The sequence below is a fragment of the Limanda limanda genome, chromosome 6, assembly GCF_963576545.1.
Source record: "Limanda limanda chromosome 6, fLimLim1.1, whole genome shotgun sequence".
Classification (NCBI taxonomy): Eukaryota; Metazoa; Chordata; class Actinopteri; order Pleuronectiformes; family Pleuronectidae; genus Limanda; species Limanda limanda.
In genome coordinates, this window is record NC_083641.1 from 11,376,634 (window position 1) to 11,390,444 (window position 13,811).

The window sequence follows — 13,811 nt, forward strand, 5'->3', positions numbered from 1 at the left end:
GTTTGAAGTGATAATAGTTGTTTTTTTGAGAGGTTATGTATAGGGCTATTTCTTGGCTGGAATACCTTTGGCCCTGAGGCACACTAGAGGCTTTTCTCTCCTTCTCTGTACCTTTCTCTTGACAAAGTAAGTATAACTATAACTCAATTTAACGTCTCTATTGACAAAGGCATCATCTGTTTCCAGTCTCTATGGTAATCTGCCCTAACCCACCCAGACAATGGTCTAACGTACTGCACAGTCAGTTCCTTGTTTAAGAAAACATTTAGCCTCTAACAACGTGTCTGCATCCGTGTTCAAGTGGCTGACTGATAGCGGCAAACAGCTCTGAGCTCAGCCGCAGCATCCGGCCATTTTCAGCCTCCTTCCGCAGGAGAAAATTTTGCCATGTTAAGTTAGGATTAAGTATGTACTTGACAGATTATGGACAGAAGGGTAAAACGGTCTGCATGATTGAGTGGCCCATCAGCTAGAGTGTGACCTTGTGCAGTAGGCGCTTAGACGTGCAGAGAGGGAGATATAGCTCTCAGCTTATGTAAGTGGTGTCACATTCAGACTTTCCTCTAAAGCTAATGGGACTGGCATGGTCTGGTCCCCTCTGATGGGGCTGTAGCCTGCAGACCCATCTGTGTGTGTGTGTGTGTGTGTGTGTGTGTGTGTGTGTGTGTGTGTGTGTGTGTGTGTGTGTGTGTGTGTGTCCCTGTTCACGGGTCAGTGTGTGGCAGGAAAGCAGCAACTTGTTAAACCACAGAGGTTTGAATGAGCAGTTTTGTGTGCAGGAAAACAGAGCCGGGGTGAAAGCAAGGTCTGCGTGTTTATCTGTCTCATTAATAGTTTGGTCCGAGACACATTTGTGTCAGAGCTGCCTGCAGACATCAAGCGATAGACAAAGACGGTGACAGTGGTTGGAGAGGAAGATCAGACGTCCAATGTGATTCATGTGCTGTTATGAAATCTGTCCCACATACCAATACTTTTCATCTGTATGTCCCTACCAAGCTGGGGGTCTAGAGCAGCGTTTGGCTGCCACAAACAGTTCACAGTAGTGGTTGTGTGGACAGTATATATGTGTGTCAGTGCTGTCCATGATCAATGGAAGGTAGTATTTCAACTTTATTACTTGTTTTTCTGGAATTGAAGACTGTGAATTTAGGGTGACCATTGCTCCAAAGCTGCCAACTAATAATAATAAAAAAAAGATATTAGAAAAAAGTTATAGAATCCTGTGAGTCAGGAAACATTCTCACATTCCTGACACTAACAAGTCAAACTTTTACGGAGATCATTTTTACAGAAAATAAAAAGTTATATCTTGGATTTCCAGCCATTAATCTATACAGCTCATCATTTAAAGTTTGCAGGGCGAAATGAAGCCCCTCCTTATTTTATGTGAGACATGAGTCAACAAAAGTGCTTGTCGATCCAGTGACTTATTTTAGTTCACTTCTTAAAACACAATGTTTACAGTCTTTGTCATATTTTATCTTCTTATTTTATCATTTTATTGCTTTCATCATTTTAATTTATATCATTATATTTTGTGTAATGTCATTTTTTTATTGTTCCTAAACTTATAATTTGTATTTACTGCTTTTAAGTTATGCAGTCTTTCTATCACTTTCGTTTATGACTAGTTTTATCAGTGTTAGAACACTTCATAAACCCTGTTTTTAATGAAGCTATATCATGATTATTATTATTATTATTATATAGAGCATAATGTATAACATAGAATGTATGGTGTTCTAAAGCTACTATTAGAAAGACCATACTGCCTGTAGAAACACTGTATGTGGTGCTGTGAATATGAAAAAAAGACTGAATCTAATTAAGTAGCAGCTTCATCAAATAGCTTGTTTAGGATTAAATACAAATATATTAATTTGTGAATAAATACTTCGTAAGGTTTTTTTTCACACGGACCCATTTCTTCTCCGAAGTGAACTCTCCTTCAAACAACTCTTCTTTCTTCGCTGGTATTTTACATGTAAAAACCTGACAGTTGATGGTGATGATCAAACATCAAACAGGTAACATCTAAATGGTCAGAAAGATGCGTCTGTCAAAATATATTAGAGAGACGTGATCTTGATCAATGGAGTTACGATCAAACGGCAAAAGATCCTACGAAAAACAAGGATCCCTTTTCTTTCTAATGAAATGATTGGCTGCCCAAACTGGTAATACTAAAACATATACAACAAATGACAGAACCAACAGGATTGTTCTCAAAGAGACTCAATCAAACAAAGTGTTCTCTGTATTTTGTTTGACCTCATTGAAAGTAAGACACACTGACATCAGAAAGGAGAAGCTCACTCTAACAAGATTACTGACGGTTTATTCGTGGTCATGGCGATGGAAAACAAAACTATCCCCGTTTCATCCTAACTTATTAAGTTAGTCTTATCTTCCAATCAGAAGATGGTATTGCTGCATCAAAGACACAAGAACTGCGACAACAGCAATCCAAGACCAACCCGCAGACAAGACAGGGCTGGTGAAATTGTGTTTACAATACTACAATCTAATGTATTTTAAGGTCAGTGAAAGCATGATGCAGCAGAAAGCAAAAACCAATTTAAATGACTACATCTGCTGTGAGCTCCCGGAGGCCACTGGGGAGACAGGCAGGGTGGATCAGAAGACTTAATATGTCCCCAAATCCACTGTTGACTGCCGCATTAGCTTCTGCACACATTTGAAATAAGCTCACTGTGAGATTGTGTATATATGTGATATGATATCTGTGTATGTTAGTATTTTTGATCTGCGTCTCTATTTAAGTGACCGTGTCATTAAGTGAGAAGGCAGGGATGCCAGGGTTTGCCATCAGGAGGCAGTGTGCTGGGGATTTGTGTGTGGAAGAGGTCTTAAATCGTTCATTCCCCATATTCCCCACAGTAAACGTGTTTATAGCGACTACAGCAATTCATTATTTTTATGTGAAGATAAGGATGCAATTTCCCAATTAGAAAGGAGCACATGAATATTTTGCGTAACGAGAAAAATAAAAAGATCAAGTGGTTAATTCAATTACATCTCTTTCCTTCTAACAACATGCTTTTTTTGCTTTATTTTGCTTTTTTCAGAAGCATTAAACTCGCTGGGATCCCATCGCAATTATATGCTTGATTTTAAGTGATGTGACTCAGAATTGCAGGAGACATCCCCGGTTTCCCTTGGCAACTTTGTTGCTGTGATTAATTCAATAAAATAACGCATTCATTTTAACTCCTTTGCCACCCCGACTACAAAAGTGGAATTTTCTGTCTCAGCTCAGGCTTTCACCAACATGGACGTGGTAAATTGCATTTTAATGATTTAATGGATTGTAGAATAGAAAGCTGCTCGTGTCCCCAGAGATATCTCCACACGTGTTTAAAAATGCATGTGGCATGGACAGTTATTTCCAATTATCTCTGTTCCACTGACTGTGTTTCAGACACACACACACACACAAGCTACATATATCTTAACAACGTAATTAGCAAATTGCTATTATGGCATGGGTGATGTGCTATGTTCATTTGATTTAGGCCTCATATTGAAGTTGAACTAATGGATGTGAGAATATTATTGTTTATGGTCTCACTGATTATTGCCATACTAACAACATCCACAGTTTATAACACAATATTCTCACTGTGCTTAAGGCATGGCGTGGGCTGCCTATTTAAACATACAGAGCCAACACTTAAACACCACTTCCCCACATGCGCTTAAATACACAAATGTAATGGCAATTTTCCATAATGGGAAATGGAGGCGGTCACATGTTCATGAGACAGGGTGCCTGGTAGCTTATACTATCAAGACAAGGTTAAAGTCTTGGATATCTGGGATGAACACATTTTTTGAAATTGGGATGTGGTAGCTGAGGAGGTCTAATCAGTTTGCATCCTGGACTGAACCTGGACTGATGAAGGATTCTATCCTGGGTACAATTGGGATCCATTGGTGGAATTAAATGCATTGATGGTTGCATCGTTTGAAATGGACAGCTCTATTTTCATATTTAAGCAAACAAAATAAAACAAGAGTCTTAACAATCCATGCCCATGCTAACATGGCTGAAAATGCATACATGTTCACTGGTCGTGTGAATCGAGCTGAGGCTGATATTCCTTAAAAGCAAGTCACAACAGTAACATATATGTAGCAGAGAATCAGAGCCTCATGTCTCACAGTATGTAGGGAACAGAGTCATTTATAGAGCTCTTCTATTGGTTGCAACAAGCCTGATTTTGGACCAATGTCAAGCTCTTGCTTATCCCGTTTATCATTCAGGGGACGAACTGATCCTGTTCCAGCAGTCTGTGGGGCTCGGTGCCAGCTTCAGGCAAAGCTAGGCCGCAGCGGACCCAGGTGCAAGGATGTTTTGTGTTCCCATCGCCTTCCCCCATCCCTCACCCCACTCCCCCGGCCCGCTTCACACAGGGACACCGACTGCGTTTTCTGTTGGATGAGGCTCCCTGTCGGGGTCCCGTCGGACCATGTTAACAGGGACAGCTTAACTTCCCCACCAGATATCCATAATATCTCAATGGCTGGTGAAAGCCAAGGAGGGAATACGGTGAAAATCACAGCAAAGAGCGATTCAGAGATTACAAGGACAGACTTGTGATCTTGAGGTGAGCGCTTATGATCCCAGAGCAGCTGGGAAATTCATTAGGAAGAAGCTGCACCAATCATCCGGCTGTGTGACTGCATTGAGCAGCTTGTTCCTGTAGTGGATCTTTGTGTGAAATGAATAGATCCATATGGGTTGTGTTATTGTACCTGTCCTTGTGTCTTCTGCTCTACATTTTAGATGATATAGACCTCAGAATAAAGTTATACCTGAATGCTGTACTCTGCACCCTCCCTCCACACAAAGAATTAGGAAACATGTATAAATACAAACAAACGTGTTTTTTCCACTGTGCTATATAAGAACTGTCATGCACACAGATTCATAGCTTGACAATCACACTCACGTACAAACACGTACACACGTACACACACACACACACACACACACACACACACACACACACACACTCTTGATGCTTTTAATTCTCACATCCATGCAAACACAACCCTGGAAGAGCATGCAGGTTTCATCCACATGACAGCGATTGATTCTGTTTGACCAGCAGGGGTCCTTGTACACTACTCCACCCCCCATCCCCCCTCTGCCTTTTGCTCTCCTCCTCTGTTCATCATTCACTCCCTTCAACCTTATTTTCCCCGCTATTTCATCTTCCTTTTTTTCTTCTCTTCCCGTCTCCTCTATCCTCACACGCTTAACTTCTCTTCCCTTGATCTTCCTCCTCTCTCCTCGCCTGACAACTGATTTTCTTCTTCTCACATCCTCTCCAAGCTCCCTCACCTCCCTCTCTTCTCCACCCCTAAAGTATTATTTTCTCAAGTATGGCAGTTGTTTTGTTGCCATACTGTATGTCCTGCAATGCAATGCACTGCAATGCAAGTTGGTAATGCAAGTAACAAAGTGTTTACCTGCACAAAAAGTCAGTACCAGCACACTTGTGTGCTCCATACTTACATATTTTTATAGTATAGCTATAGCAGCAAGTAATCACGTATGAGAATGTTAGTCACTGATCAAGGCTTTCAACTGAGAACATCTGTGTACATGAATTCTTGTGAGACCAAAGCAAAATTAAGGTGTGAGCCAAAGTGGTCAGAAAGAAGAATTATCAGAGGCCTGTGACAATCAACCATGTGAAGGCAAAAGTGAGAGGTTAGAGATAACATAGATGGGTCAGACTGATAAAAGCAGCGCCTTGGGGATAAAGCTCCTTGTGACGGGAAAAGTCAACTCACTATAAGCTAAGAGATGGAAAACAGAAACATGGAGAGAAATGGAAATCAGAGCAAGGGAAGGGAGAGAAATATCCTTAGAAGAGAGAGGAACAGGAAATGTGGAGCAGGAGGGAAAAAATACGGGAAGAGAAAAATGCTTATAAATATGAAAAGACCTGTATAAGAATCAGCATTTAGAGTGAAACACTACTCATGAAAAACTATTTCTGTAAACACCTTATGGTGCAGAAGCATATTGTTATACTTAAAGCCTATGTAAGATGCAGCATTGATTTTACTGGCATTGTTGTGATCAGTAAATTTGCTCATAAGGGTGATGTAACAAACCTTTCAAATAATTTTAAATTTGGTAACACACAAGAAACTATATACTCTTGAGGGACTGCAAACTGGCACTGACGTCTGAGCAAATGGAGAAGAGAGAAGACTCAAGAAACATATATTTTTTTTATAACTGCCTTCAGCTGCCAAGAGTTTGAACTCCGTGCCACAAAAGGGGCATGGTGTTTTGTGAGACAGCTTGATGGTACGAATTATAGACTGTACATAAAGATGGACAACGTGTTTCTGTCACAGTCTGCTCATCTCCTGTCTGCTGGTATTTCTCCACTCCTCTGTCTCTGCTCCACTCTACCTGTTAGCCACGCCCCCTCATCAGGCCAACTCTCCACACCTGTGACAGCCCTGGCTGCATATAAGCCTGCTCCTGTCTCTGCTTCAGTGCCAGATTGTCTTGCGTAAATGCCTGACCTCCAGCATTTCTCTCTCCGGCCTGCTACCTGTTATCTGCCTGCTACCTGCTCCGGCCTGCTACCTGCCTGCTACCTGCCTGCTACCTGCTCCGGCCTGCTACCTGCTATCTGCCTGCTATCTGCCTGCTACCTGCCTGCCACCTGCTTGCTACCTGCTTGCTACCTGCTCCGGCCTGCTACACAGCTCACCACTGAACCTGTCTGCATCTAGGTAATCCTCCTGCTGTGGACCTTGCCTCCACTCAGCAACACCAGACTCACTCCTTGCCGGATCTCGCTGAAGATCACTGGGAACAAAGACTTTTCACCCTGCCACTGTTAAGAACTGTTTTAGACTGCAGTGAAAAATAAAGTTCATTACCAATCAAGATCTCGTCTGCCTGTGCTGCATTTGGGTCCTCACCATACCCGTGACAGTTTCCAAGCCAAAATATCCCAGATACCAACACTGACATCTTGTATCGAGTCTCCAAAGTAGCCAGTGGGGGATGGAGCTGCAGTATCGAGGTCCTGCTGACACAAGCACTCGGCCAATTGCGAGTCAGTCTCGCTTGTCAATCATGATATTAATCCCCATTTAGCATCAAATAACCAATTAAAACCAATTTTACTGGGAAACATTAACACTTGGTCATACATTAGTGTGATAAGAACAACCTAAGATGACAGAAACCGTATTTGAGAAAAACTTGACGGGTTGGTTTGGTCCATGCCCAAACAATAACATGGAGGAGGTGGAGTTTATACTAAAGCCAACCTCTGGGGGGGAGCAAGATGCTTTGGGTTCACCTTTTGGGAGCTGTCATGTCGTCCTCTATATGGTCATGTGGTATAAGTACATCTGGGGAATGAACCATGTGGATGTCCCATGAGCAAACAAACTAATGTGACTGATCATCATATTGCAGATTCTTTACCGGTTAGCATGCTAGCCAACTAGCCTTAAATGCAAGTAAATCTTTATCTACTTAATAAATGGTATCTTTACCAAATAAATTACTACGTTAAAAAACGTTCCGTCCACATGATCCTCTTTTCATGATTTCTTTTAGACCTGTTTCAATAGCTGGAAAGCACAATATTGAGCTGATGTAGCTTGTTTGGAAGTCATACTATCCTGCAGGGTACAGCGCACCACTGTCTGACACTCTTTTGTTTCTATTGTAAAACAGTTCTTTCTTTCCCTTCCACTGAGCTCATGATGTCCGATTAGCCTCAACAGCTCAGACCATAAATCCCTAAACAGTCACAGTGCAAAAAGCATTAAACATAAGTGCACAAACAAATGAGTAAACAGAGACGGGCTCTTAGTGGTCCTCCTGAGCACCTAATAATGATAGTACTGATTAGAAGGTAATAAAAGATATACAGCACAAGGCCTTTACTGGATTTATATCCCAAAGGATCACACAAGGGTAAGAAGTCTCGTAGCAGACAACCGCATAGCGATTATAGTCCATGATATGATTTTGTTTTCCCCCACAAGAGAAATGGCAAGATATCTAAACCAGCTGAGGAGGAAATAAACATAGACAGTGGAGGGCAGAGAAGCTAGAAACAGAGAGGAAATTGGTTCCAGAGGGCAAGTGATGAGTATTGTTCAGTTATAGCAGTAATCGATATCCAGCGGAAACTGATCAGCGAGACCTGGAGATGAGGAATATAAATGAGGAGGTGGAGGGATGGCAAGCGGGAGGAGGAGAGTGATGCTGAGGTGGATGCCTGAGAGCAGAATTCTCTGATCTTCTTCGTCATTGTTTTTCAGTTTAATTCAGGACTAGTGCACTTCATTTTATCCCCTCTCTCTTTTCCCTACCTTCCATTTTGTCTGATTCTCCCAGCACCCGGTGTTCTGTTTCCCTCCCTCTTTTCACAGAGTGGTGTGATAGCATTACATTTGTAAACAGTGAGATGCTTTATTGCAATGGTGGCTAAATGTGTGCCCTCCAGCACCGACTAGTACAAAAGAGTGGTTGCAAATGGTAGACACCAAAGCTCAGTGTGTTTTTGTCCCGAGGCGGCTCTCACACACTACAACACTACTCCCTAACTACTGCCAGTAATACTGGGAGGGATATAAGATACTGCAGTGTAACACATACTAACTAACACATGTAAGCAGCTACAAAACTGTGCAGGAACATGAAATGCATCATAAACCTTTGCATACAAAGGGAGCATTTATATGTTCATATAAAAATTGCTTGGAGAGACACTAGTGTCCTATGGGTCAAAGTCACTTACATGTACGTGTTTACATATTGTGGCTGAACTGTTTATGCTATTGTTCCTAATGACCTCAGACTATGCCTGTATTCAGATTGCAGGCAGACATTTCCGGAATGTGATGTTTGCATAGTAAGTGACCTCACAGGCTACTCATAATCTGAATCACATAGACTCTGACTTTTTTCATTAACTTTTGTGTTTACTTTTTTGTAGAGATCATAGCTCAAAAGACGAAATTGGAAAATACAAACCTTACCATTGTAATGAGGCATTTCATGTATACAGTCTGTATAATAAAATAGAAGCACTGTAGAGGCAGGATATAAGATAGTCTGTTATAACACTCAATGTCTTTTATTCAGAAAATTAACCCTGGTGGTGACAAGTTTCATTAATTAATAATTATTAAAAGAATACATGTATAAATTTGGATTAATAATTCAGGGGCACCACCCTGGCATCTGGGGCTAATAACTGTTCAGCAATCCTGAAATGCGAGTTTTGCATAAATAAACCACCAGAGATAAATACAAATTCTTATCCACACAGTCTACCCCTGACCACACACACAAATAGGATTTAAAATTAAAGCCCTGTCTCCCCGTAAATCCAAGGAAGTTACTCATGTTGCATACTGAGTAGGGTCATGAAAGGGTGTGAGTACAAGTGTTGGAAATCTTGGAGAGATAATGGTTGTGTGTGTGTGTGTGTGTGTGTGTGTGTGTGTGTGTGTGTGTGTGTGTGTGTGTGTGTGTGTGTGTGTGTGTGTGTGTGTGTGTGTGTGTGTGTGTGTGTGTGTGTGTGTGTGTGTGTGTGTGTGTGTGTGTGTGTGTGTGTGTGTGTGTGTGTGTGTGTGTGTGTGTGTGTGGAGGCAGCCGCTGCCAATGGCGCTAAGTCATGAGTTATTTCTAGGTCTGACAACCAATAGATTGCTTTGGTACTTGCACTGGTCCCAGATGAAACAACTGACTGAACATCTGAACATGACAAAAACCCTGATGATCATTTTGAAGCCTTTTTTGTCATGATGTCATCCCTCTCTTCTCTTTGTTCCTCCGGCTTTCATTGTGAAAACCAAGATTACAACAGGGCTTCTAATAACCTGTTAAACTCCCATTCACTGCCAAGTAATAGCCTCTGCCGCACTGTGTTAATTAGCAGCTTTTTGTTTACACATTCAAGTCTTTATTTCAATCAGGAGAGACTTCGAATCAACGATCTAACAAACCTTTATTGACAAGTGCCCAGAGAAAGTGCTGTGAATGTAAGGCTTTTGGTGTTTTAGACCCCTACAGTATGTTTTGTCATCCGGATAACAAGGGGATGACCTGACTGCTTAGAAAAGTAAAATCTTTATGGTTGTTTTAACGGGCCAGTGATGTGGGCAGGGTTAGTCCAGATTCTGCCGATGATCAATTTTGACTGTGACATACAATCAATGTGATCCTGTCAGACAGAGAGGAGGAGAGAGAGGGAGGACGAGAGCAAGCAGTGTGACAGGAGAGCAAGGAGCTGCACACAGCTCTTCAACCTAGAAACTGTTCAAAACACTAAGTTAGATACTTTTTATATTGTGTAAATAATTTTGTATCATTAAAGCATTTAAATTGGAGTTGCACAAAAAATGTCATAAGTTGTTATTGCATTGTTCTTCCTTCATTCTTCATTCGCTTACACCCTCAGTGTCTATAACAATGTCACATCTGTTTCTGCCTGCTCTTGTATTTAATGTATATTCTCATAACCCTGAAGACTTTGTAATATTCCACACTTTAAATGATGCATTTCACTTCGAAAACTTTTGATTTCTTTCTCCTACTTTTGCTGCATTCTCATTTCCTTGTCATTATTAGAGACCCTGCGTCTGAATTAGCTCTGGCCTACACTATGGAAGCAAGAGCTGGTGGTTTAAGGCAATCTTAGTTATTAATATTGTTAATCACAGTTAAAAGACAAAAATGAATATATAATACTCACAAGGGTTTTGGGGCAATAGGATGATAGACACTATGAAATTAAAAAATGTCCCTTTGGTATTTCTCAATATATGAGACAATTGTGGATCATTGTGGGAATCTCAGGCAACAATGGATTGTTGATATAGTTTCTGATTCAATTGGATCAGTGTGTTAATGAACTCCATTTATAATCTGGTCAGTCTTTTCATCTTCGTCATTATTGTCCTCTTTTTTTCTTATCATCCCCATGCCTTGTGTTATTAGCATCAGTCAGCACATCAGCACACTCACCTTTGTTTTTGCTGCCTCTGCAATTTGCCATTAGCCTCACTACCTCGGGGGGAGGGCAAACATTGCTCGCAGCGAACACTTGAAGCAGCACATCCTCTGAAGAGAAACCCTGTCAATGGTGTTTACTTCCTGCCCTTTTAAAAAGTGTGTGTCTTCAGTGCTCAGATAGCTTTGCTTGCATATCTTCACTCCTCTCACAGCAGGTGCCGTGGCAGGGAATAGGAGCTTAGTCAGGTGGCAGACTGGCATTACTGTGGTAGAAGTCAAGAGGGAAAACACACCGACTGAGTGGTGGGGGGGGCCATGGTTCAAGATTTAAATAATGTTATTGTAACAAGAGGAGGGGTGTTTGTCAATAAGTCATTTTCTTTTCAATTGCTGAAGATTAAACTCATACGACTTGATAATCGTCTTATTGAATGGATGGTCTGGTCTGTGTGTGGAGATGGAGATGAAGAGAGGAGAGAGGAAAGAGGAGGGCAGGCAGGCAGGAGGGAGGGAACAACCAGGATGAGAGGGGGGAGGACAAGTAGGAGAGAGACATTTAAGTATTTAAATGTTTACTCTGCGATTCACTATAAACTAGACATACTTAGCATGTTGGCATAATCCCACTAGAAATGTCAAAAGACAACGGCAACCAGATTTTGGCACCAAGTCAAAAGCTTATGTCTTATCGCCCACTAAGTGGAGGCAGATGGAGCCCAAGATACTTTTTTTCACGTAATTCCAATGGGTACACACAGAGCATTAACCACAACAAGCAGTTTTTTTTGTCTCATGTTCACTGAATTAATTCTCAGAATATATAAGAGTTGCTGCACGTAAACATATTTAACATATTACATGCATGGGAGGCTGTGTGCATCACCGTGTCAGTGTGTGTGTGTGTGGGGGTTGTATCTCCAAAATATCATGTAATGCCCATCTATTATTTAAGAAGTGCGGTGATGGTGTGTGTTCTCTGAGCAGAGAGGAAGACGAAGCTAGTCGTGCAGGGCTGCTTCATCTCACACATGCAGCTGTGTACACCCACTACAACACACAAACACACACTCGAAACACATACACACTGAGGAGTAGCTGTAGAGGCTCAGCTGGAGTTCTGACAGCCCGACTGTCGAACTAATTTTTCTCTCGCTTCCTAACCTATCCTGTTTCCTCTCTCCATCTCCCAGTTGTGGACTAGCGACACAATGATGCTCGGGGATAAATCAGCTGTTTGCCATGCTCAGGTTGAAGCTGATCCTGTTAAGCTGTTTACATGCACCTGTAAAACCTGTGAACATCTGTGAATGTCTGTTAGCCTGGCTAAACAGTCCACTAGAATGAAATGATGACCGTTTAAATTTTCCACATAATACTAGACTTTCACGTTATATGTGCATGTATGGTAAGCCTGTTGGCAGAAAACTACTGTCTAGTGTACTCACAGGAATACTTACAGGAAGGGTCCTAAGCCTCTGACACATGCCATGTATCTTGTGTTTGCAAGGATCTTGTAATTTAAGCCGATCCCGCTGTTTCTGAGTTAGATACTCTGTATAAGAGCAGATTCAAGCTAAATCCCTTGCATGTGACTCTCCTGTGATAACATGTACTGCACTCTATAGTTCAACCATGATATGACAATTCAGAAGCCTTTGAAGCTCTTCATCATGTTGGAACATTTCACAAGGCTTATGCAAAACATTGTAACTTATTCTACATTACATATTCATCTATCTAACAATCCCAGAAGTCACTGACTGTCTGTCTGATCGGATCGTTCATCTTATTGGCTGCACACTATAATTGCAGTTTTGAACTTGGTGCGATTTTGGACCCACAATACGGTCAATGTTTGAAGCTTAAAATAATAATACGTGGCCGGCGTTGTGTAGCAGCGATGACTGGGACTATTCAACATAAGTGATGTTGATCCCGACAACGGCATTTTCCAGTTTTCCAAGCTTCACCCAACGCTGAATAAACAGAGAAACAGCTCTTGCCACGGCTCAATTACTACAGGCCAGTTTTACAATTTCAGAGGAAGCTGCAACCAGCATTACCACAGGCCAAACAGCCAACTCCAGGCAAGACGGTTTAGAATAGGCACTGAAGGCCATTAGACTGCCATGGTATGCACTAATTGGCTGAGTAATGTTTCTGTACCATGATAACTCTGTTAGTTTAGATATAATAATTGTATTGGAACAAACATTTTGACGTAACAGAGGTACTACAGAGGATAAATTAAGAAACCACCAAAGCTGTTACAATAAATCCCAAAAGGAACATGGCAGTGTGTAGCAGGTTTCTAATGCATGATTTGCTGAGACTTCTATCTTGAAACAACAAGTGCTTATCTCGTGGTGACACTAGAGGAAAAGTCCAGGGAACACCACAGTCATCAGGATTCATCATTCATCCACCATGGATATCCAATCCATCCAACGGTTGATGAGATCTTTCAGTCAATCTTTCAGTGAAAGTGTTATATCGACCAACTGAGCCGGTCTCTAGCATGTTTTAAAACAGGTAGCAAAACCTGTATAAATACACGCGGTGGATAAATTGACATGTGTGCCCAGCAATGCAATTCACTGATCATTTCTCTTCTGGAGAGACATATTGATCCTGGGATTGGTCAGTCTAAGGTCACTTGATTGGGCTAGGGATTAGATTAAGTATTTGCTGATCTGATTAGTGTATTGATGCTGAACACATCTTATTAGTGTTGCTCTTTTAATTACTCATGATAAGGATGTGA